At 40.6% G+C, this 27,536-nt stretch overlaps 1 pseudogene; it reads right to left on the bottom strand.

Annotated features, from left to right (window-relative positions):
• Positions 1 to 2,433: 2,433 nt before the first annotated feature.
• On the bottom strand, positions 2,434 to 20,763 carry LOC115355855 (apolipoprotein B-100-like; annotated as a pseudogene).
• Positions 20,764 to 27,536: the final 6,773 nt, after the last annotated feature.

The following is a 27,536-nucleotide window of genomic DNA, read 5'->3' on the forward strand; positions in this document are numbered from 1 at the left end:
TGTGGATTTCAACCTCCTTAACTCTTCTGAAGCTTAGCTGATGTGAATCTGGAGACGGTTTACGCAGAATAAACAGCTGCTGCACTTAATGCAACTTGCAGATTATGAAATAATCCTCAAATGAAAGAAACACAATTCTACTTCTGCCAAATTTGCATAAAAGATTACCACTCAAATTTTCATTGATGAACATACCTCCCATTTCATGGTGAGTCAATTTAATGGATGTGAGTGAGTGAAAAAGGACTATTTCTGATTTGGTTTCATTATTGTGGAGAAAACTCATGCGACCTCTTGCTCTTAATCTGCAATGCAGTTTATCAGATGTTTGTATGGCTATTCCTGCCAAGCGATATAGGTGGGTGAGTGTAACTGTGTCATTGACATCATGTTTCCACATACAAAATTAGGTCAAAAATGTATCTTTCGTCAGTTTTGTACAGGAGAAAAACGGGCAGTTAGAAATTAAGGTAAATAGAAAAAAATGTTTGGAAAGAGCAACTGAATGGCAGGAACAATGAAATGAAATGGCATGAAATGGAGCAAAGTGGGAGCAAACTGCTCAAATGTAAAATGTCATCTGAAGAGGAGTGAGACTGAATGCAGGACTACCTTTGTAATTTGCCCCCAATCTATACTGCCCTCTCAGTAAACATGGTCCACAGTTCAAAGCCTGTTGGGACAAGTTGTGCATTAGGTAAAAACCTCGGCTAAACTAGTGTGTTGTGTGGGAGCACTTAAAGGCCTCTACTAATTTTGCAGTTGTCAGAGAGAAAGCGACAAAAATTAAATTGGCTGGAGGGGTCCATCTGCCTTTCCAGTCTGTCTCAGAGGATGCCATGGTTCACTGTGTCAAAGGCAGCACCAAGACACAGAGCCTTTTCCATCAAGGCTTGCTTACTATTCTACCTGCAGGGCTGTTTCAGTATTGTGGGTGGCACAAAATCCTGGCTGAAACTTCTTAAAAATACTGTTCTGGTACAAATAATTGATAGGCAAACCACCACCATATATATATATATATATATATATATATGCAAAGTATAATATGTAACCACAGTATATCATTCTTCTTCTTATTATTATTATTACTGACAATTATCAACTATAATATCTTGAGATTTTATTAAGTAGGCATAAAAACTTTCTCATTCTTCTTATTATTATTACTGACAATTTTCAACTATAATATCTGGAGAATATTAAATAGGCATAAAAACTCAAACAGAGATTTTGTGTGTCCTAAATATCAGTCTCCCATTCATTGCCTGTGGAGCAATACCAGATTTTACATAAGCATGATAACACAGGTTTGACTTTGGCTTCTGGCTTGTAAGAGATTTGTTCATGCTCACTAAAACAAAAAAAATGTTGGAGGGAGCAGAATGGAAAAACTTAGACATTTTGAAACAGAATGGCATAAATGCATAAAGTCGGTGTAAAATAACACATTAACATGATTTGAAAATGACTGCCGTTAATTTGTTCAGACCTTTCCTCAGGCTGGTCATCCTAAAGCCCTACATCAAAAAGCTCCGTCAGGACCGAAAGGGTTCTGCTTACTTGAGGATCTCAGGCCGTACATACCTGAGTCTTTGCAGGGGGTAAAACCTTAAACTCCATCCGACACTTAAATCCCAGAGGACTCACAGGTAAATAACCGAATAATGATAAAATAGGAGTGTGATCATGCTTTTTTAGGTGTGACTGCAAAGCCACACCTGAGAGAGAGATGAGACACTGGCTGTGGAAGGAAACATTAGACATGGGATACAAAAAGCTTTCCTTTAGTGGTGGACCTCTGTGTCGTGGCATGACTGAACGCTGCTCAACATTTTGCTTAAAATAACATCTCGATCAGTCACTTTGTCACATCTATTGGCCATGTGGGAAATACACGTGGGAGTTGAGCTCAGGCCTCAACACGTTGCAAAAATAAATCTTACTAGATCTTTTAGTCTCATTTTTAATATCCTGTTTTCCTTGTATCCTGTTTTCAAAAAGAAAAAAATCTGCAGTGGAATGAAATATTTTCACTTATTTCTATCACAGGTTCACTTGCAATGAAAACTACCCAGTGTTCCAGCCTCCCAACAAATAATGGCACAGCTGGAAACCAAAACACATAAAGGACGCCACAACCACTGAATTATGAAGAAAAGAAGTATTTATTTAGGGGGGGAAAGTACAACAGAAAATAAACAAAAAGGGGTTGAAGATCCCAGCCAAAAAGAACAAAAGGAGAAAAAAGTGGAAACTGGAAACCGGAAAATCTTCAATCCAAACTAAAATAACAAAACCCAACACACAAAAATTATGCTGGGGGAAAAAACAATAGCAGAGAAAAGATAAAGATCCCAAAACTGAGCTGCTGCAGGTTGACAGGCCTCACCTCATGTCTCTCTCCTCACTTTTTATCTAGTCCACTTTTCTTCAGTCGGCTAGTTTCAGCTGCTCACACCTGGAGGGGAAACAGGTAGAGACCCGGGGAAAGAGAACATGACAACCAAGCAGAGTGCACCAAAAACACACACAAGAGCAATTACACACAACACTCAACAGGTTACAGCTTCCTGAGAAATTGTGGATCACCTCAGTTTTGCCAAGATAATGTTACTTGATTCAAGAAAACTGCTGCAGCTGCGGTATCTCTCCCTAATAATGTTTTTTTTTTTTTTCACTTGTATAAAAAGATCCTCAGACTATGTTAGGCCAACTGGAGCCCAAACCCTACAATATAACAAGTTATCTGCAAGACATTTAGAGTACTTGTCATGTTACTGTACCTACCTGTTGTTATGAGTCACATTTTTATAATGTGCAATTGCCTCCCAAAGTTATTTTGAAAGCAAACTGAATAGCAATGATAAAAGCATGATGACAGCGAAGAGAAAAGACAAAATGACTATTTTGTGTCAGTGAGGTGACATGTAGGTTAAAAAAAAAAAAAGCCCAAAGGATCACAAAAGATCTCACTTTTTAACAAAAGGAACAAACTCTCAAGATGACACCTAAAAGCTCAGCTTATAAATGAATTTAAATTCCAACAAAATACAAGAAGATGGGGAAAAAAACAAGATACATATAGCAATAATGATAGTACTACTACTACTACTACTACTACTACTGAGAATAATAATGGTAACAACAACAACAACAACAATAATAATAATAATAGGTAATATGATACACCTGATAAGGGATATGGAGTTATGGGGGCGGAGGGGTAATATTCAGATTCATACTCAAACACTTAACCCAATATATTCATCTCATCCTTGGTCATCTCCACTGATTGATCTGGATATCTTGTCAGAGTTGACTTTGCTCTGAATAATCGCAGCAGCACAGAAAAGTGCCCCAAGGAGAATCTCTGACTCACTGGGGGTTTGTCATCTTGAGGAGTAGATTCTCTTTATCTGTCAGTGAAACAGCAGTTTATCATACTTTGTAATTTACTGATAATGAATGGCTTCAAAGTTTAACTAAGGTATAGCCTCAGATATGACAGGTCAGTTACTTCACTCATTGTAGAAGCATATTGAATAAAATATTTTCACCAGGCTAGGAGTCATTATGTCACTTGTTTCTCTTTGAGTATCCACTGGTTCCTTTATCCGATCTGTCTGAGCTACATCCAAGGGAATATTTCTGGATGTTTGGAGGTAAACACCTTTTATAAACCCCCTGCATTACAGAGCCAAGACCCCAAACAGGTATGACAGCATTTCCTTAGCTGTGTTTCATTCCAAAGAGGCCATAGCTACATGGTGTGTCCAGTGAGCTCCATTGTCCGCTGAGAGGGAATATGACCAGTTCAGGAATTCCCTGCTAAGTGGGCATGCTGATCCAAAAATTTCAGGCACAAGAAAAGCTGCACAAGATTGGCTTCAAGCGATTAAGGGAACAACAGTTGTGCCCTTAGTAGGCTTCATACTGTTGTCTCTGGTATTCTGTGTGTTTTTTTTTTTTTTTTTTAATATCATAATTGTTTGTGAAGAAGCAATGACACCTGACAACAACTTCATTTAAAATATTTAAATGTTATTTAACACTGTGGGTAAATATGTTTAAACATGTTGAAATATATAGAACATGTTGAATGTATAATGTATAAAACATGTTGAAATGTATAGAAGCACAGTAGTGCAGAGCAGAATTAAAACATCCAAACATTTTAGACTGAAAACCATGGGGAGTCACTGCTAGCTGTCCTGACCAAACAAAGAAAAATAAAAGTTTTGATAAAGAAAAGGTAATTGATGCTTTTTAGCTCTTATCAGCCTTTATAGTTCTCAGGAGTTTTGCCCTTCTCTAGGCAGAAACTAAAATCAGATATTAGAAACTGGAATGAAAGTGAATATAGAAGAGCATAAAATAATAGGTGGAGATACTGCCATCTACCGAACAAACTGCAGGCAGACAATTAACAGAGTAACTGAGAGATCAAAATGGGATATAATATAGAAGTATGCAGTTTAATCAGGTACAGTCTTACACTTGCATAGTTCTGTAGTGGCCCCAGTAATTTAAAACTGGTTACCCGTCTACAGGCTAAGACTAACGTCAGAGAGTAACAGATTATTATAGCTTTGGGGAAAAATAAAGTAACATCACACCATGCAATTCAGTAAGCAGGCTTTATTTCACACATATGTCACACAAAGAGGTAGACAATTGGGCCTGTTTCAGCATTTTTGCTGATATTGTCTATAAATTGTTATATATTCAACAGCACCACTATTGTACAATCATCCAATTTTAATACAGCAGAGCATCTTGCTTTATTCTTAGATGATACCATTTCAGAGTCCAGACTTACAGGTAAAGGCTGAGTGGGAGATTAATCTCAAGCCTTCTACCCTCAGCTTTCACATAAGCCCTGAACTCAGTAGGAGCCTCCTGTGCATAGCTAGAGATTGTGTGTTTTAAGTAGTTCACCTGAGATCTGACAACCTCCAGAGTGTAATTAATTCCATTTACATACGTTGTGTGCATAACTATGTAGGCAGAGTCCACCGTAGTTTTCATCAAGCTTACAAGTTTGCCATGGAAAGCATTGATGTAAGTAGCAATGGCATCAAGGATATCAGATTTCAGGGTGTTGTCAACAGTGTCCTGAGCTTTGTCAACTATGGCCTTCAAGGTTTTACCCATCTTCTCTAGGATTATATCTAGGCTCTCCATGTGCATCACAAGATCCACCATGTTGTTAAGCATGGTCTTCACTGTGTTTTTAGCCTGGCTGATTACCTGGGCACCAGTCATGACATCACCGAGAGGCATAGTGACCTGAATATTACTAATCATGTCAATGATGACATTGAAAGCATACTCAACATTAACAACCATCCTCTGAATGGCCTTCTCTAGCATAGCACCAGCGTTGCTGGTCAGCATTTTGAGGACCTCAGGGACAGTGGTCATCTCCTCAGAGCCAGGCAGTTTGAACTTGGTTTCTCTCAGGAACTTGATGGCAGCATCCAGAAAGATCTGGACAGTCTTCTGGTACTGGACAATGGTGTTCCTGAAGAGGATGGACAGCTGGCTCAGATGTGGGGAATGGTTGTTTACAGTGTTGTGGACCTCCTCAATGTAGTTGGTCATGACACTTTTCATCTCAGCTGTATGTCTAAAGAGCTGGTACTTATCAGCAAAGCTGCTAAGAGAAGAGGTGATGGCAGGCAGTCTTTCCTGTAGACCACTGAGCATAATGTCAGGGGCCTCCATGTTGAAGATAAGCTTGAAATTCATTTTGTCACCATCCTTGGCAGAAGCTCTGACGATGAAGATGTCAACATCATTCTCAGGAGCAGACTGTTGAATAAAAAACATAAAATTAAATGTCAAACAAAACAATCATTATGAGCTTTCATTGATTATGCAACAGAACATCGATGTGAGATACCCACAGCATAACGACCATAAAGCCTAGCATTCATCTGAGATGGGACTCTGCCATGGAGCTGAAGACCCAGGAAACCAGTGGATGGAATGGAGACCGAGGCACTCATTCCATCTTTGCGGGCAGCAAAACGGTAGTTCACATCAGTGAAGGAAGGGCTAGTGATGTCCACACTCAGGGTGAGATGGGGGTAACTGAGTAGACAAAGAGGCACAATCATTTAGTTGTGGTACAGAAGAAGGTAATTTTACCCATACAATAGCCTATTATTCTACAAAGAATAATTATGGAAAATCTACCTTCTTGTAAAAGAGAATGAAATAAGTGAGTGTGATCCATTTAATCACATAATCAAATTTCAATTTTAAAGTCCTTAATAAATTAGATGAAATGATCTGTAGAAAATGTTACCTTGCAGCTTGGGAAAAAATATGTTGAATGTCCATGGTCAGGTCAGTATGGGTAAACAAAGTCTTTCCAGTCACACTTAAGCCAGCGTTTTCAAAGCTTGTGGTCATGGCAGCTGTTGAAACAAATTGGGTTTTTTTTAGGAGAATAATACCAAATAAATATACTTATACTGATGTATTTCATTAAAATGTGTCCCCTTTTATAGAAAAATATGGAAACTCACAGTCCAAGTCATAATCCAAGAAGGCGATGGCAGACGTAGCAGAGGATTTGAAGGTGACTTTGAAGACAGGAGCATAACCCTCCATTTCAGATGCTACATTTGTAGTGTACACTGGGGTGACAATCTTGGCATTGACAGAGATCTTCTGCTTGGGGGTAGTCACTTCAACAACAGCCTTCTCAAAGATGGTGAGGTCACCAAAGCTACTTGGCTGAGACATATCAATCTCAATATCAGCGTTCAAGGAAGTGGTTGGGTCAAGGTCAATAGTTGCTTGGGCAACATGCTTTCCTTTGGTGTTGAAACTGAACAGGTTTACTTCGTTGTTGCCAGTAAACCTAAGCTCTGCATACACACGGTTCAGGGAGGCTTCAATAGACAGGTTCTCCTTTACATCCATGTCAACAATTTTGGTCATGCCACTGCTAAGGCCGGTATCAGCAATTACTTTGTATGTGGAACGTAGACCATCACCATTCAGGTACAGATTAGCCTCATTGTCTAAGTTACCCAAAATTACAAACTGTTCAAGCACTTTGCCATCAATGTTTGCCTTAGTGGTTGACTCCATGGAAACATACTCAAAGTTTCCCTCCAACTTCATGCTATGGTCTACATCTGCCTTTCCACCAGCCCTGATCAAGGGCATGTTGAAATCACCCTTCAGCTTCATGACGGAGGCAGCATTTGGTTTGGACTTGGTATCTACAACCAGATTCTGATTTGCTTCAAGGTCGAGTATAGGCAAGGCAATCTTTGCATTGGTGGCAACAGAGGCAGTGGTTTCAAAAGTTTCAGTGCTCACACTGATGGTGCTGCCATGAGTGCCCTCAATATAACGATTCTCTAGGGACAGAGAGCTGGCCAACTTGATTCCTCTTTGGGTGGTAAGGCTGGTGGTGCCATCAAGTTTGGCTTTAAGGCCCTCAAACACAGAGGCTGTTGTTGCCCCCAGACGAAACACAAAATCATCCTCAGCATACAGTCCGGCATTGACATTTAGATTGATGATGGCAGACTTGAAGGACAGCTCTGTGATCAGGTTACCCACAGAGGGAATCTGCATTAAACCCATGACATCAGCAAGAGGAGCAAACTTGCTTTTCTGGTACACAATCTTGGCATCCACATCAATTGTCTGCTCAGTGGAGATCAAAATATGTTTCAGCCCAGTATGCTCATACAAGTTAAGATCGCTGATGGCTGGGGTACGGAAGTCAACAAAAGGTAGCTCAATCTCAGGAATGCTAATGGGGCTGGTCAGGAAGTCGAGGTTTGCCTCACCATCTGCAGCAGCAAAGATGCCGGCTTCTCTCTCATTGTTTTCAACAGTGACGTTCCAGAACAGTTTGTACTGATTAAAACGGGCCAGAGCCACAGTGTTAATATGTTGTGCATCAGGTTTCAGGATTACTGAATAATCATTCTGCAGATCAATCTTGCCAGTAAGAGCTTCATGGAAACTGACCTTAGTGTTTCCCTTGTTCTGTAAGTCGAATGTAACCTCAGTGGGACAGACAACAACACTGATTACATTGGACAGGACACCACTGACAATACCAACTAGATCAGTGTTATGGGTTGCCTTCAGCTCAATTTTCATATCATTAAGGTTGGCATTTCCGGATACCATGAGAAGGCTGTTTTTGATAGCTGGGCCCTCTGCTTCAGAACGGGCATCAAACTTGAAATAACTGAGGATGACAGAGTCAGCACTTAGGGTCTGTTTCATCTTTAGGAGGACTGTGTCTGTATCACTACTGAAGGTCACCTTGGCTGTACTTGGATTGATAGTGAAGTGCAGATCACTCTTGTGAGTGCCGTCATGAGAGTTGATCTTGGCAGTTCCTTCATTTCCAACTGTCAGTGTAATGGTGGTGCCTTCCTGGCGGGCCACAGCTTTTTGGGTCAGAGATGTTTCACTGGTGACGCCAATAATTGGGAAGTTGAGCACATGATTATAGATGGTATCAACAGTGCCAGACAAACCACCCTTAGTGGCTAAAAAGGCTTCATTCACCAGCTCAGCATTATAAGGTGTAGTAGTGGCCTTCATTGTTGTTTTGGATGATGCCTGGGCTGAGAGGTCATTAAAAGTCACAGATGCCTGGTGTTCCACTGCAAGAGCAGCGTGAGTGAACTTAAGTCTCAGCAGCAATCACATGATCCATCTTGTGGATGGCAATGCGAGCAGTGGAATCCAGGTTGAAGTTGAGGATCTCAAAGTTCAGAGATGTTCCTTGGGAAGTCATGAACGCTGTCAGCTGACGAGTTTTCTCTCCATCAAGAGCACTCTGCAGCTCAGCAGCATTTCTGATGGTGTAGATGGGGGAGTTGACTCTAATCTCACCATACAATTTTCCAAATCCTGGAATGATGATCTCACTAGGGATGTCTGGCAGCTTGATCTCAGGAATCTCAAGAGTCTTGACAAGTTTTTCTGCTGGAACAACAGGCAGAGCAGGGAAAGAGATCTCTGGAACGGTGATCTCAGGGAGGACAATCTCAGGCAAGGCAGGGAAGTAGTTCATGGTCAGTTCTCCAAAGAAAGCGTCCAAATCAAGCATCTTGATCTCAAAGTTGACAATGAAATCAATTAGCTCAGTTATTTTCTGCTTAATGTCATCAATGGAGATGGTCGTGGCTTGCACAGTGTAGAAGCCCAAGATGGTAAACTCGGGGATGTCCAGCTGTCTTGGGAGTTTAAACTCATGAAGCTTGTCCATACTGAGCTTCATGGAGGGCACAACAAGGTCAGTAAGAGGGAAGGTGAAAGATGGCATATTTAACTCAGCTTCCTTCAGTGCAGTGAAAAGCCCCTCAATAATTTGCTTAATCTCACTGATGATCTTTTGTTCACCAGATATCTTATCAATGATCTCTACCATTTTAGTGAACAAGTCAGTGGTAATACTCATAATTTTAGTGTAGAATTTGCTCATCAGCTGTAAGACATTGGTCATCTCAGATCTGACATCTATCTCATAGATCTTTTGCTTCAGGCGCATAGAGATCACCTTCAGGTCATTAAACACAGCATTGTCAATAATATCCTTCAAATATTTGATCATATCTGCCACCTTAATTTCCCTCATTTGTTCCATGAAATCCCTAACAGACGATAAAACAAAGCTGACAAAGTCTCTTGTCGCCTCAAGTTTCTGTGGTAGTTCAAGTGCCCTGATCAACTCATTCAAATGAATAGTATAAGCAGAAATCAACTGATTTGCCTCATTGGCAAAAGCATTGTAATTGAAAGACTTAAGCTTTTGCACAACAGTGTCAAGGTAGAAATTCAGTTGCTCAATCACATGCCTCATTTCAGTGGCCTTCAAATAGTTGATGGCTTCTTCCATGACCTCCATAGCTTTTTCATGAAAATCAGTGACTTTTAGATAGTTAGCTATGACCTGGATAGTTTCATCAATTCTGAACTGCTTGATGACCTCCATAATCTTCTCAAAGATGGCCTCAACCTTCTTGTCAACCTCAAATTTGACAATCAACTCCCTCATCTTAGCATGGAAGGAATGGAACTTTTCAAGGATGTCAAACTGGAGAATCAGGTCTTTGAAGGTTTCCACTGCTGAGTCAAAGAGGTTTGTTGGAATCTGTGCCATCAGTTCCTCAATATGTGCTTCAAGGTCAAGGGATGAAATGTAGCTTTTAATGTCTTCAGCAAACTTGGCAAGGTCAAAGCTCTCAATGAACCTCTTCATCTTGCTCACAATCATCTCTAACTTTGCTTTGACACCAAACTCATAGTCAATATCCTGAAGGAAGGAAAGGCTGCTCTGAGTTAGTTCCTGCAGGTCAATCTGTTTAATTACATTTTCAATGGCATCAATCACAGCCATGATGATAGCTTTGATGTCATACTCCTTGAGGAAGGTTGCCAACTCCTGGTTGACTCTCTTGGTAATATTCTCAACTACAGTACCACTTGCAATCATTTCCTTGGTAGCTGAAACAATAATCTGCATACGGGATGTGATCTCAGTCAGGAGTTTCTCAACAGCAGTTTTAAGGTTCAGCAAAGAAGCCTCAAGGTCTTGAATGGAGAAAGCATATTCTTGGAAGAGAGCAATTATATTCTGCTTCAGCTGAACTGCTTTGCCTTCAATGTTTAGCTGGGAAACAAAGTCACTCACAAGCTGAGGAAGAGCCTCTAACTTTGCCTTAATGTCTTCATTGTTGATGTATTTTTGCAGCCCCTCTGCCATGTTGATAACTATGGTCTTGATTTTTTCCAGGAGAGCTGGAAAACTCTCAATGAAAGGTAACTGAATCATGTGGCTTTCTGTGCTTTTATCATATTTCAGGAAGCCAGAGATGGCAAACTCCTGATTTTTACTAGAAGCAGTGTTGAAAAGGCTAGTAAGAAGTGTGCTAGACATCTCCACTCCAAGCCTCTCTGGATTGTGGTAAGCATTAATTTGCTGGTCCAGGGCATGGTTGTTCATCTTTGATTTCATTATCAGGGTGGCTTTCTGTTCCTGAGGAGTCAGGAGTGTGTCCATCTTGTTGTCCATAGTTGTCTCCAGGGAGAAATCATTATTTAACTGTTGGCTCACCGAAGCTCTGTATTCATGTGAGCTTGCAAAAGCTAGGGGCTGTGCTCTGAGAAGGAACTTGCCATAGAGTTGGGCACTATGTTTTCCGTACAGGATCAGGTCACCATCAGCATTGAACATGGAATCAAGGTTGAAATCAAAGGGGATAATGCTGGCGCGAATGGTGTGGTCAAAGCGCATTGGCTGGGAGTTGAAGTGGGCATCATTGGTGACCCTGGCAGCAAGACCAACAACCTCAAGCTCAGTGTTGTGGCTCATTTGAGTTCCAAAGAGTTTTCCAGTGGTGCTGCACTTAGCATTGGCACTAAGGTCAGCATAATTTACTTGATAGGTGTGCCTGACCTCTTCCTCACCATACATTGCTTTCATGCTTCCAGTCAGGTCCATCTTGTAGATCTCTGCCTTCAGTTGTGCCTCATTAATGAAGCTGACAGCCAGCACTTTCAAGTTATTGTTGAAGTTGGCAGAGGCAGTGTAGGGCTTCAGGTCAATGGTGATGTCATGAGTATAAGAAGCATGCTCACTGACACTAGCATCAGCCTTTGAGTTGAAGTCAAGGCTTGAGAGAGTTATTGTCAGGGTATTAACATTATCAACCTTGATGTCATGCACTGCAACCTTGTTGTTAATAGACAGTGTAGCCTTTGAGGCATCAAGTCCAGCATTGAAGGTGTTTTCCAGAGTTACGGGGCTCTGAAGAGTAGTTGATCCACTTGCAGCCAAACCGTCCTTGTTCATTGTCAGAGTAGCCTTGTGTTTGGCCTCATTTCCAATGAACTTCACAGTGGCATCACTGTTTACATCCAGACCACTGACATCAAGAGAGGCAGTAAGTACAGAGTAGATCTGGTTTTCAGAGCAGTCTGCATTGGTTTCCATCCTCATCCTGACTTCTTCAGCACCAGCAGAAGCCTCTGCCTGTTGGTGCATCTTCATGCCAAAAGCAAGCATGTTTGTATCACTCTTTAGTGATAGCTTGTGGTCTCTGAAGGAAAGCTCAATAGCATGGGCCAGAGTGTCTTCATAAGCATTGGTGTTGGATACAATAGAGACTTCACCATTGACAAAAGTTGCTGCAATCGTGTTCTGAGCCCTAAGAATGGTTGTGTCAATCTTCAGAGAGGAATCAATCTTTGCCTCAGGCCTGAATGGGAAGATGGCTAAAGATTGAGTAGCAATAGTGTTACCATAGATGGGTCCAATGTTAACTTTTCCGTCAAGATTGCTATCAGCAGAGATTTCCTCAGTAGTAAAGCCAACCATGCCAGTGTGCTCCATGTTGATATGCAGGCCAAGAGGGCTTGATGCTTCAATCTTGCTGATAGATTTGACACTGATTTTATCTGTGACAGTTCCAACTTCCATGATGCTTACACTTGCTTCAATAAGCTTGTGGCTGACCGCAGTTTTCACATGTGCCTTGATGGAATCAGACATAGTACGAGCAAGCAACCCAGAGCCTATTTGAAATGGGAAAGAAAAAAATGTTAGTGACGTTCAAGCTATGTAGTTCATGTCTAATATCTATCATTCATGCCTACTCTTATTGCTGATAACAACATGGAAGAGGAAATATACCTTCAATTTTGAGGGCCAGGATGTCAATGGGGGAATTTCCTTCCAGTTCAAACTTAGCTGAGTAGCTTGGAATATCAGCATTATCTTTGCCAGCAGACATGGAGGCTTCCAGTTGATACAGGTTAGTGTTTGCTTTGACTGAAACCTCTGCGTTTCCAAAGAGGGGTACAGGCACAGCAATGGTTTCAGGGATGAAAAGCTCTGGGAGGGGGATTTCAATAGAGGCAACCTCAAAGCCAAACTGGGGCAAAGACAGTCGTGGTGTGGTCAGAGCAGGTGGGAAATTCAGATCTTCTGTTGATTTTCCTCCAAGAAGCATGGGCATGGTGATGAGGAGACGCTCTTTGTTGAAGTGGTAAACAGCCTTGGCCTCACTGACAAAATATAAGGATCAATCAATATTAAATGTCTGCTGTAAAGTCTAAATGTGTGGAAACTGCATAATGTTTTTCTAAATTGTAACTTACGCATTGTGGAAAAGTTTCTCTGGCAGAGTGATTTCAGGCATAGCAGGTATTCTCATGTTTTCAATGTATGGGATATCAGCAACATATTTCTCCAAATAGTTGTTGGTAGCCTAAAAATGAAACAGCATTTGTTAAATATTCATTTAATTTTTTTAAAGATCAAAGCTAGACCTCATATGGACATGATATTACCTCTACAGACTTTTTGAGGATGTGACGGACTTTCATGTCAGTCTGTCCAACCTGCATGTTGAGAACTTCATGGATAATCTTCTCTACTGCCTCAGCATTAGGGAGGGTTTTAAGGATCTCCAAGTTCATGTCAGAGTTGATCTCAGTTTCAATCTTGTTGTCATCTAAAAAAATGTCTTAAACTTAGTTTCAAATGTATTACATTATACTGTAATCCTATGTTACACAGATACTACAAATGGGATTTAAATACTTATTGGATATTTAATTTTGAGAATTAGAGAGTGACCTAATAAAGTATATCCAGCCCATCATTCTCCAGTAGATGCAACAAGATATAAACAATACTGAGATCTCACCATATTTCAAGGCAATCTTCTGGGTTGATGTGGCCTGTGGGACTTTGATGTCACTTTCAAACTTGAATTTGAATTCCTTATCATACTTCATGTTGGTGGTGACAGTGACTTGACTTTTGACAGAGGGGACAAGCAGCTCAACCTGGAGCAAAGCATCCCTCATGGCTTCAAGCCTGTGAGGAGGAATATTGCGAGTCAGTGCATAAAAAACAAAACAGTGTATTTGCTACTAAAAAAAACCAAAGGGACCCTTGATTCTGAAAATCTTAAATGTTGAAGATTTAATTCATTTGATTTTTGAAAGCTATGTTTAATGTCTTACTTGGCGCGTCCCACCAGGGAGAGTTGAGGGATGTTCTTATTAATAAGGTCAAGATAGATGGAGTGAGTTGCTTTGCCCTTGTTGTTCCCAGTGGCAACACCCAGCCTGAATCCAGCCTCTAGGTCATAGTCAGGGATCTGGATATCAGTAGTGATGACATGCTTCCTCCGGTTATACTTCACTTTTGCTGTCGCCTCGCCAGCACCTGTTGTGAGTTCAAAGGACTTCAGCTAGTTGTATTATGTACAGTGATTTTTCACTTTGCTGAACCAGTTTTGAATGTTAGCATGCATGCAAAAGCTTTCAGCAACAACCACTGGCTGACTCGCCTTTGTATAATTTTGAAAAATGTGTCGTGATCTCTAATGAAATACATGTTCATGAAATTGTGATTTAATTTTTCTTTCCGTCAGTGTTGTTAAAAGAGTGTTTCCCATTGGAAGTTGTTTACCATTCAAAAGATTGAGTTATGCATGCTAAATATAAGTTAGAATTATTAACCAAACTGAGACATAACTCCATAGCTTCAATCCTGATTTAAAACCTTTGAACTAACATTTTCCAGGGAAAGAGGGAACACAATCAAAAAAGTTTGTTCTGTAATATACTACATGTATAAATAGTCAGATTTCATTTAGAAGCACCAGCAGATTCAAATACAGAGAAATTATATCAGTAAGTCTTGCAGTTTTCACCTTCAGCTTTCAGGACCATCTTCACAGAGTCAACCTTCTGCCGGCCGTCATCTCCTTCCTTGAGCAGTTCGTAGGCTACGGTAGCAGAGTACTCACTAACCTCACCGGTAGGGTGCAGCTCTACAGCAAGTCTGTGTACATGAATTTTGTATTAGTTTTAGAATAAGTACAACTTATGCCATGTATGTCATGTGAAAACATCACAACTCCCTTGTTAATAATTTCCATGTTTTAATTTCAATTTCAAGTATTACAGTCCCTCTGCGGGTCGACAAAATTCTACTATACTGGGACCCTTTCAAAACCTGTCAGATAAGTTTTGGTCTCATGACAGCAGATATTTTGGAGGTTTCCACCGGACAGCAATGTCTTTTTGTTTTTCTTGATTTTAGCCGCACCTTTTGTGATAATTGGTCAGTATTTGTTGTTGTCATCACCTCACAGTGGGAGGTGGGATCAGGAAGTTACTGTAATGTCAGCAGACTGACTGTGGGTCCAAAACCTCAAAACAAACAAGCATTGGCTGTTCCACTGAGAACAACAAATTGTCCACAAATAAAGAAACAACCATATTATGTCAGTGCCAGTATTAACTATAAAGATATTAGTTTTTTTTAATGAAACTATGTGGGAACAGTTAAGTCACATTATTACTACATAACTGATAGCCCACACAGATATTTCTCTTAAAATAAATTGCTTTTGTTCATTTCTTCAGATAAGCTGGCAGCCTGAGGAAGGTCATTTGAGACTGAAACTCTGTTGTCAGAGCTATTATATGAAGAGCAAATCAGTTTTAAAATGTCACACCCACCTTTTTTAAAGTATAAAAATATAATAATATAAATTTTAAAAAGTAATGATCAATATACTTCATGTAGACAGCAGCTTTAATAAACTGCGTATGAACTGAGTCAGTGTTGGCATCAAATGATTATAACGCAACACAGACATTCATTTATATGACAAACTTGCATATTTTTACCTTTAAAAGCAATGCATCCATACATTGTTCTAGCACATTTAAGCACTGTGACACACACTTACTTGCTGTCTCCAGTGAAGGGGAAGTAGGGCGCCGTATCGTGAGAGAAAGCATCAGTGTACTGCAAGGCAGTGCAGTATTTCATTCCAGCGAAGAAGGGAGTGCACTCACTAACATCAACTTTGTCTTTCACCATCGGGGGGATAGTCTTCATCTCAGCTCCAGTCATTGCCACCAAATTGTTTCTATAATTGTTTAAGTGTATAAAGTAGTAAATAATGTTGCAATTAGAGGTATTGGATTCCTCTGAATATTTGTACAATAGTTTTAATCTTACGTGATGCTGATGAGCTTAGTGGGGTTCCTGGGAGCAGGGATGGACAGTTTGACACGGTCGCTTCCCATGGAGATCTTGGCAGTCAGGCCACTCTCATGGAAAATGTTGGTGTGCATCTCCAGTCCAGACTTAACATATTTGGGGATGTGGGAGCCAACCTGAGTCACAAACTCAATGCCAGCAGAGGGCATGAAGGTAACCTCGCTCTGCATGGAAACACGGGGAGGGAACTGAGTTGATCCCATGCATGATGGTAAAGCTGTGTTTGACAGTTAAATACATGTATGTAAGTGATTATATAAATAATGATTTTTACCATGTCACGAGCAATCTTAAGTCCACCCTTGATACCAGGGGTGAAAGTACCAGACAAGGCAATTCTCAGAGGCACACCAGTGGCAGTGGGCAGGAAGAATTCATTGTCCATGAAGATGTAGTGGACAAACATTGTGTTGTCAGTCTTAGCCATGAGTCCCTTCATCAGCTGTTGGTGTACACATATTATCAATGTTTCATATAAGTTTATATCGGTAGAAAATCCAGTAAAACCTATCATCAAACATGGACAACAGACATGACAGAAAACTATTTTGTGAACGACTGTAACTTGAATACATACATCCATAGGGAGCATCTTCAGCATGCTGTCAGTCATCATGGCAGCAGAGTAGATCATGCCCTCCATGTCACTGGTCCTGAGGTATCCCAGCTCATTTCCCAGCAGCCTCAGGTAAACCATGGCCTCAGGGGTCTGCTGTGCCTTAAGGTCTCTAACCAGTTTGTTCAGGTTGCGCCCAATCTCTCTCATGAAATTCTGGGAGATCTGATAATGTGAGAAATGCAATGATGCTATTATGATCACATTTTACATTTTGATAAGTCAAAGAAAGCTAATGTGAGTGTATTTGAGTTACCTGTCTCTTCCCCCTGTTGTTCCTGAGAGCAGGCATTATCTTCTTGAGGACCTCGTTGACCTCATGTGGCATCCTATCAGAGACGAAGAACATAGTCTTAAGGACGGTGTCTGGGAAGAATCCGTTCTCTCCAAACAGGGCCTCAACTGTTGGTTCAAGTCCTTTGCCCTCCATGCCGATCTGGAAAACGGAACAATGTTTTCGTGTGAATAGAAGACAGGTAACATTGCAGAGTTAAATATCTTTAAAGAAAGGTCTTGTTTTCACATACCTCCATCATGTCAATGTCATAGCCAAATGCCTTCAAGGTCATTTCAAGCATGACCTCCTTGGGCAGGTAGCTGGTACCCTCGAAGATCATGTTACCCTCCACAGAGCCAATCTTATAGTTGCGTGAGAACTTGGTGGGGTCCATGACAGCGCCAATCTCATTACCCTGCAGGGCATCAAGAATCTTCTGTCTCAGCCTATAGGAGAGAAAGACAAAGATGTTTATGATACCCCAATGATGCAACAACGCAGCAAATGCTGTATTAAAATGCTTCACTTACTCTTGGGTTCCAGGCTCAGTTGAAGACAAGATGTTGGTGATATGGGAGATGACAAAGCTCTTGGTCTGTTGGTCCTGCTCACTGGGCAAGGCAGCAGCCAACTGGGTGAGTTCACTTGGCTGGGGGTCCTTCATCAACACCAGATATGCAGCAATGCGCTTCTGCAGGGGGCTAGCACTGTCCAGGAAGACCTGCATGAGAATCTCTCTGCCCTGTGACCAATAAATTATACTTCATTAAGAATGAAATGAACAGAGAAATAATGGTTACAGTGTATTATCAACCAGTTGAACTGATTTGACTTGCCTCGTCAGGGACAGGAGTCAGCCTGTAGACCTGGATGGCAGCCTGCTGGACAGCCAGGGAAGCATCCGGCTGGTTCACACACTGGATCACAGCTGCTCTTAGGGCAGGACCAGCAGCTCCCATCGCTGCAGCCATGTTTCCAATAACCTAAAATGATGGAGTAGTTGCATTTTTATCTTTTCTTGACTTTGTATCAGTAAATTAAGTTATTTTAAAATGGACATAGCCTCTCACCCTCAAAGTCATGAAAGTGTGGTCATGGTCACCAGTGCAGTCACCCAGCTGGGAGCCCATGAACCGAGCAACAGCGTGGATTTCAGGGGTCAGTTTTCCCTCAGCTTTGTAGAATCTAATAAGGAAAGACAAGACAATTGAAAGCTTGGGATTTCATGTGTTACAGAATGTGCTATATATTTAGTACAGTATTTTGATAAAGTACATTACAGTTAAGCTATACTGAAGTAATGTCCACTTACTTCTTGACAACATTGCTCAAGGCATACATGATGGCCTTGCTCGGCTTGTACTGAGCCATTTCCAGCATGTCATTGATCAGAAGGGGAGAGGGGTTGGACACCAATCCCATAGCAAACACAGTGGCATCAACCTCAAGTGTGGAGCTGTCAAAGGTCCTGAGGATCTGCATGATGGCGCTGCTGCACTCAGGGGTACCACACTGAGCCAAAACCTGGAAGGTCAGGGGACGGGACACCTCGAGGGCCTTGGGAATGACAGGGCTCAGGGTCTCTGTCCTCATCTCACGGACCATAGTGACAAGCTTGTGGAAGAGGTGGGCTCTTCTCTCGCCCTCAGTCTCAGGAAGAGTGGCTAGCTCTCTTAGCAGAGCCAGACCAGCATCTTTATCCTGGATAACAGCCTTGTCTTCTGCAGCCTCCATGTGCAGACCCTTAACATTGGTCTCATCTGCAAATACAAGTTGTAATGGAGCGTCACTGGCTGCAGTTCTAATGTGTCATCAATTGCAGTTGTTTGCAGAATGAAACCATACAATATAACCGCTAAATAAATATTCACATGTGAACATACCATAGTTGAAGACTCTCTCATTGTACATAGAAACCTCCTGCAGAGTCAAGGACTGCTTGCCAACATTGGTAATTCCATATGTTCCTCTGTGGGAAGAAAACCCATGGTTGAAAACCACTATATACATCACAGATAACAATCAGTGAAGCCATTTCACAGAATATGAATGGAGAGAGCAGCATATGGTTTTATATACTTGTGAGAGAAAGGAATCAGGATGTGGTTTTCAGTGCAGGATCCAGCGGTCATGTGTTTTCTTTCATTGTCAAATTTGTAGTTGCAGGTCTGGGTGCTTCTGACCAGCTGGGCCAGAGGGTAGTGCTGTGGGAGGACAGATATTAATGTCATTGTTCAGGGTTTTTTCCCCCTCCAAACAGAGGTATTGGCTTTGAATGTATTTGAAAATGAAACAAAATGCCTGTACTTAATATGCCTTACCATGCCAGAGATCAGGGCCAGGGGGCTGGTGTGATCTCTCATGGGGACAAATTTGTCGCACCTGGATAGATCTCTGGTCAGGCTGATGTCAGTAGCAATGTCCTGTCTTGCATTGACAGAGTAATGGGTCTTGCATGTGCCATGGATGGTGGGCTAAAAGGGGTGTTAGGAGAGATTTTGATATTACTATGTTGGGTGTTTCGTATTAAAACACACAGGTCTGTAGTTCTTCGCAAATCAAGTGTATTTGTTTGGACAAAATGAATCATAGTGGCTTGCCATGTTCTTGTTCTTGTTTTCCTCCAGCAGAGGCACAGCCAGGGCAGAGACGATTCCCCTCTTAATGTTCAGGATGGTTGTGGTCTCACCCTCCTCAGGGTACAGTTTCACATCATACACACCCTCAACAACAACCTTTAGAGGATACCTAAAAACAGTCATAGACATTTGTTATAAGTCTTACCTCACAAGCGTTTCACTGTGTAATGTGTTCATATATGACCTGATATCTAATTTTAAACAGATTGTTATTTGGACAGAGTAAGTTACTGTACATCTCCATTTCAGCAGCAAAGTCATCAGAGCTGGGTGCTGGTGTGAACACTGGGTTACCACCCACATCCGTGTCGACCACCTCACTCAGGCTACAGCCAGTGGTGCGGATGATAAAACTGCAAGCCTGAGGGACCTCAATGTCAACCTGTTAAAAGATCATATTAGTTTTCTGTGCTGGATATGCATGTTTAAAGGGCAAAATTATCTGAAACTCAGCTGTCTAAGTACACTACCATCTACCTTGCAAGATGCCTTGGGTCCATTCCTGAGATGTGAAGCACCGTTGATGGCATTCAGAGACTCAGCTTCATATAGGTACTCATACTTGTGTAAGGCTTTGTACCTCTGGTTCACTGTTAGGGAGGATAATGATTTCAAATAGTTCAGCACACTGATGGCACTGTTGAAATGCAACAACAGAGTTATGCAGCCATGCTGTTCAGAGTTCACAAAATGTATGACTTTGTTTTTTGTAGATTTGAGGTCTGTTAACTGGAATATATAACTGATTTTGTTAGAGGTGTTTAAAAATACAGGAACTTACAGAGGCATGATGCATGCTCTTCCTGGGCATCTGTAAAGCAAACATAAGAAAATTAGACAAGTATATCAGCTCCACTCAAATTTGTTTATTCCTGCAAGCAAAGTGTCATGCTTAAAAGAGGTTTCAGCTTTCAGTGTTAAGAAATTATTCCGATTAAAAATGACTCAAAATATTCGTGTTGGGTAAAACTTTGTTACATCAATGTTTTTATAAACCTCATCTCTGGCATATTAACTGCTATCAGCATGAAAATCCCAAATCTAACACTGTATGAAGATTATGGCTGTATGATGAGTTAATGGGATACTTACAAGCGAGGGTGCTTAGGAGCAGCAAGAGACCGAGCCTTGAGTCCCCCATGATGGATGGGTCCACTGTAGCTCTCTCCTTTGGGCTTGGCGAGTGCTCAGATGAGACTGAGGTTTCACCCCCAACGCAGGCCTTTTATACCCAACATGTTCAATATAAAGGGGCGGTGGGAAATGCAGACAACACTGTCCCAATTCCAAAGTCCTCTCCATACGTATGTGTGGAAGGACAAAGGCAACTAGTTTCATAAAGTTTTCCATGAATATGATAGCCAACTTGCTCAATCAGTGTTTCTGGCCTGAAACGTGCACAGTACACACAGTTATGGTGTTGTGCAGAAAGGAACAAAGCAGGAAAAGTGAATTAAATTAGGTTATTTTTGATATTGCAGAACAATTCAGAAACAGTGCTCACCAGTATCATGTGTAATTAAAAGGTTAAGTCAATGAGTTGAGCTCTCTTTCAGCAAATAATTTAAAATAAATAAATAAACAAAAGGTGGTGACATTATTTTTTAGGCTACTAGATATTATTTCTCTAGTACAAACATACTGAAATTAAAAGTGGGCTTTTTTTCAATGTTTGATTAAAAAAAACTGTTCTCATTCATTTTGCATAATTTTATGGCAGCAAAGATGAATTAATTCAGTAATTAATGTAATTTGAATACTGGTGGTATAAAGTAAAAGCCATTTCTGATTCAGCCTGATCCAATTAACAAGACTCCATTAAAACTGTCAGATTACCCAAATGCCCAGCGTTTCCATCCTGTCTACTGTCTAATAAATTTCAGAACCATCTTGCCAATTCACACACTGAAAATGTTAACAACCCCAAAAAACGGAATTTATCACCAACTGTTTATCACAATTGAAAGAGTAGGCACCGAAGCACACACACACACATAACAGATAAACTGACATGATGTGCTGATGGGCGGGGGGTGCAGCTCCGGGTCTTTGGCTCCCCTCGACTGATAAGGTGTCATTACACTCAACTTGTATGGGCTGTTATCAAGCATCTCCTCCGAGGACTATTGGACCGCAGCCTCTGTCTTTTGTGCAGGCATGATCTTGCTTATGTTCAGTTCTTCTTCTATTCTTTGAGTTCCTTCCTCTTTAGATAAAAATGCCTTCATCATTTCATGCTGTTTTAAGAAGTTTTATATACAAATTTCAGTGTCGCATAAATGTGATCATTGAGTCTTTAGCCAAACCATTGTTAAGCTCAATGAGTCCAAATGTGGAAGCACTGGTGTAGGTTGTCTCTATCAGTTTATGTATTTTTAATTCTATGGACTGTAAATCTGAAATTAAGATGGAATTGAGTTGATAACAAAACTAAGCCCACGCTCTAAGAATGCCAAAAACAGAAACAAATCCTCTTATAGTGGATAATTTGCGGAAAAATGTTCATGCTTTTACAGGATGGATCCTCTATATACCAACCAAGCCTCCATTCAGTATGATGCACCATATGAAGCTAATCCATTTGAACTTTTTGCCTTTGTATTCCTGCTTTCACAGTTAAAAATGGTTGCCTAATAGACAGTACAGCAATTCTGCATCCAGTGGGAGAACATGTATTGGCTTCACTCTCAGGTTAGGTGTAGATACCATTTTCACACCATAACCAGTCACAAATTAACCGATGATAAGTTTCTGCCGGTCAGGGTTCGGCAAAGCAGACTGTGAACACCCTTGATAAAACTGCAGCTTTCTGATTTTATGGGACCTTGAAAAGAGGGAAATTTGGTGGGTTGAGTAAAGCACATAGAAAAGAGGCTTGGGTCATTTGACTGCTTCATAAAGACTGCGATTGAGTGAATATGCAACTTTGAGAACCATGTCTCAGTTTGTACCATTAGATGTCAAGGAAAACAGGGAAATATCTATAAGGTTTGTTGCATATTAAAAGAGCAACACACCATTCAGAGAGAATGAACCAATACTGTAACTTTTACTATTGATTATGTACAGGTTGGATGCATGGAAATCCATTCTTTTGTTATTTCATTTCCCCCCCTCATGTCACCTCACTCGCAAGCATGCATGCAGGCACACACACACACACACACACACACACACACACACACACACACACACACACACACACACACACACACACACACACACACACACACACACACACACACACACACATCCTCTCATGCTGTGACTTGCTAAAGCCTTTCTGATTTTGAAATGTGTTGGAAAAAACTAAGTTGGAGCTGTTAATTGTAGGAGCAATTATAACTCATAATTACATTTTACTGTAGCCTATCTACCTGTACAATGTAGATTCCATATTAAAACACTGTGGTCTTTACAATGGTCTAACACTTTCTTAGTGTAGGGCACAGATGTTTTATAGTCCACAGTGGATTTCTGCATTAGTTGCTGCAGTTATTTTGTTCTGACACTAGATGTCACTGTGTCGCTGCTGAGGTCTTACAGACACAGACTGCAGACTTTTTATCCTTTCAGGTGGCTAGCTGCACTTAATTGCATTGCGTCCCAGGATTAAGTCATGGCTAGAATAAAAATCAGCAGAGCTGTTTCTTAATTTGAGGGGGCTTTACTGGATATATATTATTTCTCAACCTGTTGTACTGCAGCACACATTTTTACACTCCAGGGTGAAGAACACAGACATGTAGGACTACTGTGATCAGCTTACATAACTGGTGAACGCTAATCAGTTGTGCTTCACACAGCTGTCCTCAGTCAAAAAAATATATATGGTGTATCAGCACATACCTGTAAATTTCCATGTGTGCCTCTCACCTCACCTGGCTGCACCCATCATTCTCAATGATGCAATTCGACTTCTGTGCGAAAGGAGTTTCTATAGACAAACTACATTGTGCTCTCTGTCACAACACAAATGCAGCTTATTACTTCATTTGAGAACAGCATTCACACTTTGAAACAAACTTTTAGGCTAGAAATAGAAGGTTAAGACTGAACAAGGTTAGTACTGAGCGTTTTTATTTAATGCAAAAAGTAAAAGTTCAAATATATAAGTCTATTTGGTCAGTATGTTGTATGCAGTGGTGTGGCAAGACAACAGTATAGCTAATACATATATAGTGAGCCATTCTGTGCTGCAGCAAAGCTGTGGCAGTACATAATTTTCTGCACAATAATATGCCCTAGTGTTTTTCTATTTGTCATTTATACAATTTATCATATGACTTTTATCTAATTTCTAGTATAAATACATAGTCATGGTGTATGTTTGGACGAAAAACATTCAAATGTAAGATGTCTTTACCAATAGTGCCCTAGGGAATTAAAAACAAATGGCTGCCTTTTGTTTAGTTAGACATATCGAGTGCATAAAGAAATATAGGTATTCTGCAGATCAATTATTTAGTTACACCTTAGTGACTTTGTATTATGCATGTATATCTTTTGTTGTTTGTTTTCTGTGTTTACAACATCTATTGCACGTCTGTCCGTCCTGGGAAGGGATCCCTCCTCTGTTGCTCCCCTCAGGTTTCTTCCTATTTTTTTCCCTGTTAAAGGGGGTTTTTTAGGGAGTTGCTCCTCATCCGATGTGAGGGTCTAAGGACAGAGAATGTTGTATTTTTCTGTAAAGCCCTTTGGGACAAATTTGTAAATTGTGATTCTGGGCCATACAAATAAATAAAAATTATGTCATGGCGATCATGTGCAGCTTGGCAAATCACAAGTCACAATCATTGATTTAACACAATCATGTACTTTTATTTAACATATTTAACATTGATAGCTAGTTCATTTAGCAAGCTGAAAGCACTGTTCTACTCCATTGTAAGCAATTAAACAATGGAACAAATGGCATCAGGCTTAGAGACGACTAATAGTGCCTTCATGTTTCTCAAGACTTTAGTGCTGCTAGTTACTATCAAGAAATGCATCAAGGAAGTGTTATACTCGATGATTTTATGGGCTGGTTGCTTAACAAGTGGGACCAGTGCAGGCAAGCTGAGAGTTGGCATCAACCTTGTGCAGTTCTGGCAAAAGCAGTGGGTGAACATCTCGGCTACCACTTAGAGAAAATTTATGAGCAGGAGAGAGCTCAGCAAAATGTCTTAACACTGATGTTATCATATTTCCACCCATCACCAGGTGCTCCTGCCTTGGTAAACTATTACAGAACACACATACATACACATTTACAAATATGATACTAAGACACCTCGTCTCAATGCCTTTACTGGATAGTCAAGAGACAGAGAAGACTGGAAACCACTATGTGACAGGTACATGATATTTGCTTTAGCCAAATGAACCATAATCTACATGGCCCAAATATCCTTCCATCTTTCCTTTAACAGCAGTGTAGGAGATTAGATAGGGTGCTCAGAACAAGTCCTGAGGTCTCCTCTAGTGGAGGAAATATATCATTACACACAAGTAAGTGCATCAGTCTAATTAGCATAAATAACATACCAAGAGTTTAATGCTTTAACAGTGATCAGCACTATCACTGTCTATATTTTTAGCATGGGTGACTGACAAAGTATATGCCTTAGCGTACATGTATGGGTTGCACTCAATCCACAAATCCATCATGTTATGCTACAGCCAGAGGTTTACATGGGGAGGACAACAGTCAGAACAAGTACTGGATGTTGATCAAATGTTTTGAGCTGAAAATATTAACAACAGGCACTTGAGCTGCCTAATATCCAGCCATAATCGCCATGTTGTACTAAATATAACAACTTATTCAATAAAGCGTTTAATGCAGTAATTAGCAAATGTTGCCATACTTGTCTTCACGTGCTGAAACACATTTTCCTACTTATAATAATAAAGAAAATGGATTCAGGTCCCACAAAATCTAATCAAATCATCTAGTCTACAGGGGGAATCTGTTATGAAGTTTCTATCATGTATTATTTTTGAGTGATTGTGTTTACAAGAATGACAGACACCACCATGTCATAATGGCACCAAGCAGCGAGCTGGTGAGGCATTAGAGAAAGGTATTTTTTATTCATGTTTGTCTTATTTTTTCACCAGCACTACAATCAATTTAACTGTACATATATTTATCTTCAGACTTCTATGTATTGATTACTTAGACGATTAGATGATTAGATGAAGGGTGTAACAGAGCCCCTCTCGATTCGTCAAAACCCCTCAATAAACTTAAGACATTTGAGAAGAGATGCGCATGGATGATTTCCTTACTTAAGGCCAATTGTGGGCAGTGTGGATGTAATACCAGTGGTCTTCCACTTCTGACTCTCTAACCAACTCAGCCGGGGCGTGGGATGTTAGATCCACAGTCTGCTCTACACTCCTCCTCAGACACAGATGTGTAGTGGAGAAGAGTGTTTTCTGTCACTGGGCGTATTGGGGTTGGGAACTACAGAATTAAAATGGGTAGAAAGAGCATTCATTTTCAGCACTCTTCAATGGAACTAACTCCAAAATAAAAATTCAGTCATCATCTTCTCACTCTGAGGACCACCAGACACAGTGAAATACCCTCCACAGCTCCAGGTCAGCCTTCTCTCACGGGAGCCATGTTTTAACAACTCTAACAAGTCAAGAAAATATCCATTCTATTTCTCCAAACAACTTTTGCAGCTTAATCCAAGCATATTGTAGCAAAACAACTTCACTATGGGTCCAAAACTTCAACAACATCATATGGTTGAGGAGACAATGGCTGGATTTTTTTTTTCTTATAATAGGGTGAACTATTTCTTCAAAGGGTCATTTGGCCTCTTATGGAAGTAAACACTGATGAGAAAGCTAATGAGTTTCCCTATTAATGATGTTACCATGGTAAAGTAATCATTTGACTTGACATTGCACTGGCTGTTTTGATGAATATTAAACTTTCTCATGCCCAATCCACAAACTCCTTTCAGGCATGTCATTAGAAGTCTCTAGCAGCCATCTTAGGTTCACCAATAGAGATGACTGAGCCACAACAGGCGTTTCCTTTCTATCCACTGTAATTCTAGTAGGAAAGCGCTGGGCTGATGCTCTGAGTGTCAGTTTGACCTTAGAGTAGGAGATCGGTGTCTGGGCCTCTGCCATCTCACCACTCACTCCCAAAGTTTTCACAGACTCATGACTGCTTTGAGGGCAGCCTCCAACCACAATTTTATGCTTGCACTCCACAGACCTTGACATTTCTATTGCCTTTGAGCAATAAAGACTGTACTCTGTTCAAAACAGGCCCGTTCCTTGTTTATGCCTACGTATTACCTCCTGTGAAGTAGAATGTATCCCTTTACTTTTTCATTATTTCACATTTTCAAACATCCAGTACCTAATCTTATTAAAATATGCCATTCTCTCTCTGTCTCTCGCTCATGCATTATTCAGAGTTTTTATAAATGTATAACAACTCATTCTATTTGTTAGACACTGATGCTGTTGGGTGAAAAACATGTATCTGCAAATTGTCAGCTTTTTTTTTTTTTTTATATTGACCAGCATGCATTTTATTTCATCCAGCAGGGTTTTAACGTACCCATGGGCAGTAGAACTTCCTCATCCTGCAGAAGAACATGTGATCCTTGGAAGTCAAAACATGAAAATCACCACAACTGGAGCTATGAGGTTTTTCTCCCATTAACATAATATCAAATATGTGCCTCAGTATACTCATGGACTTGTAATGTGTCATTCATGTGTAAGCTGCAAGGGTATCACTTTTTTAGCGAGACTAGAATGACTTTTCCTGCTCTTGTATCTGATTTCTGCGAACTACAAGAAAACTTTCCTTTCTTAAGCCTCCTCCAACCACAACCGTAACCGCCACAGCTTCTCTCTCTGCTCTCCCTATACTCACAACACTATGTCAAGCTT

The sequence above is a fragment of the Myripristis murdjan genome, chromosome 24 (assembly GCF_902150065.1).
Source record: "Myripristis murdjan chromosome 24, fMyrMur1.1, whole genome shotgun sequence".
NCBI lineage: Eukaryota > Metazoa > Chordata > Actinopteri > Holocentriformes > Holocentridae > Myripristis > Myripristis murdjan.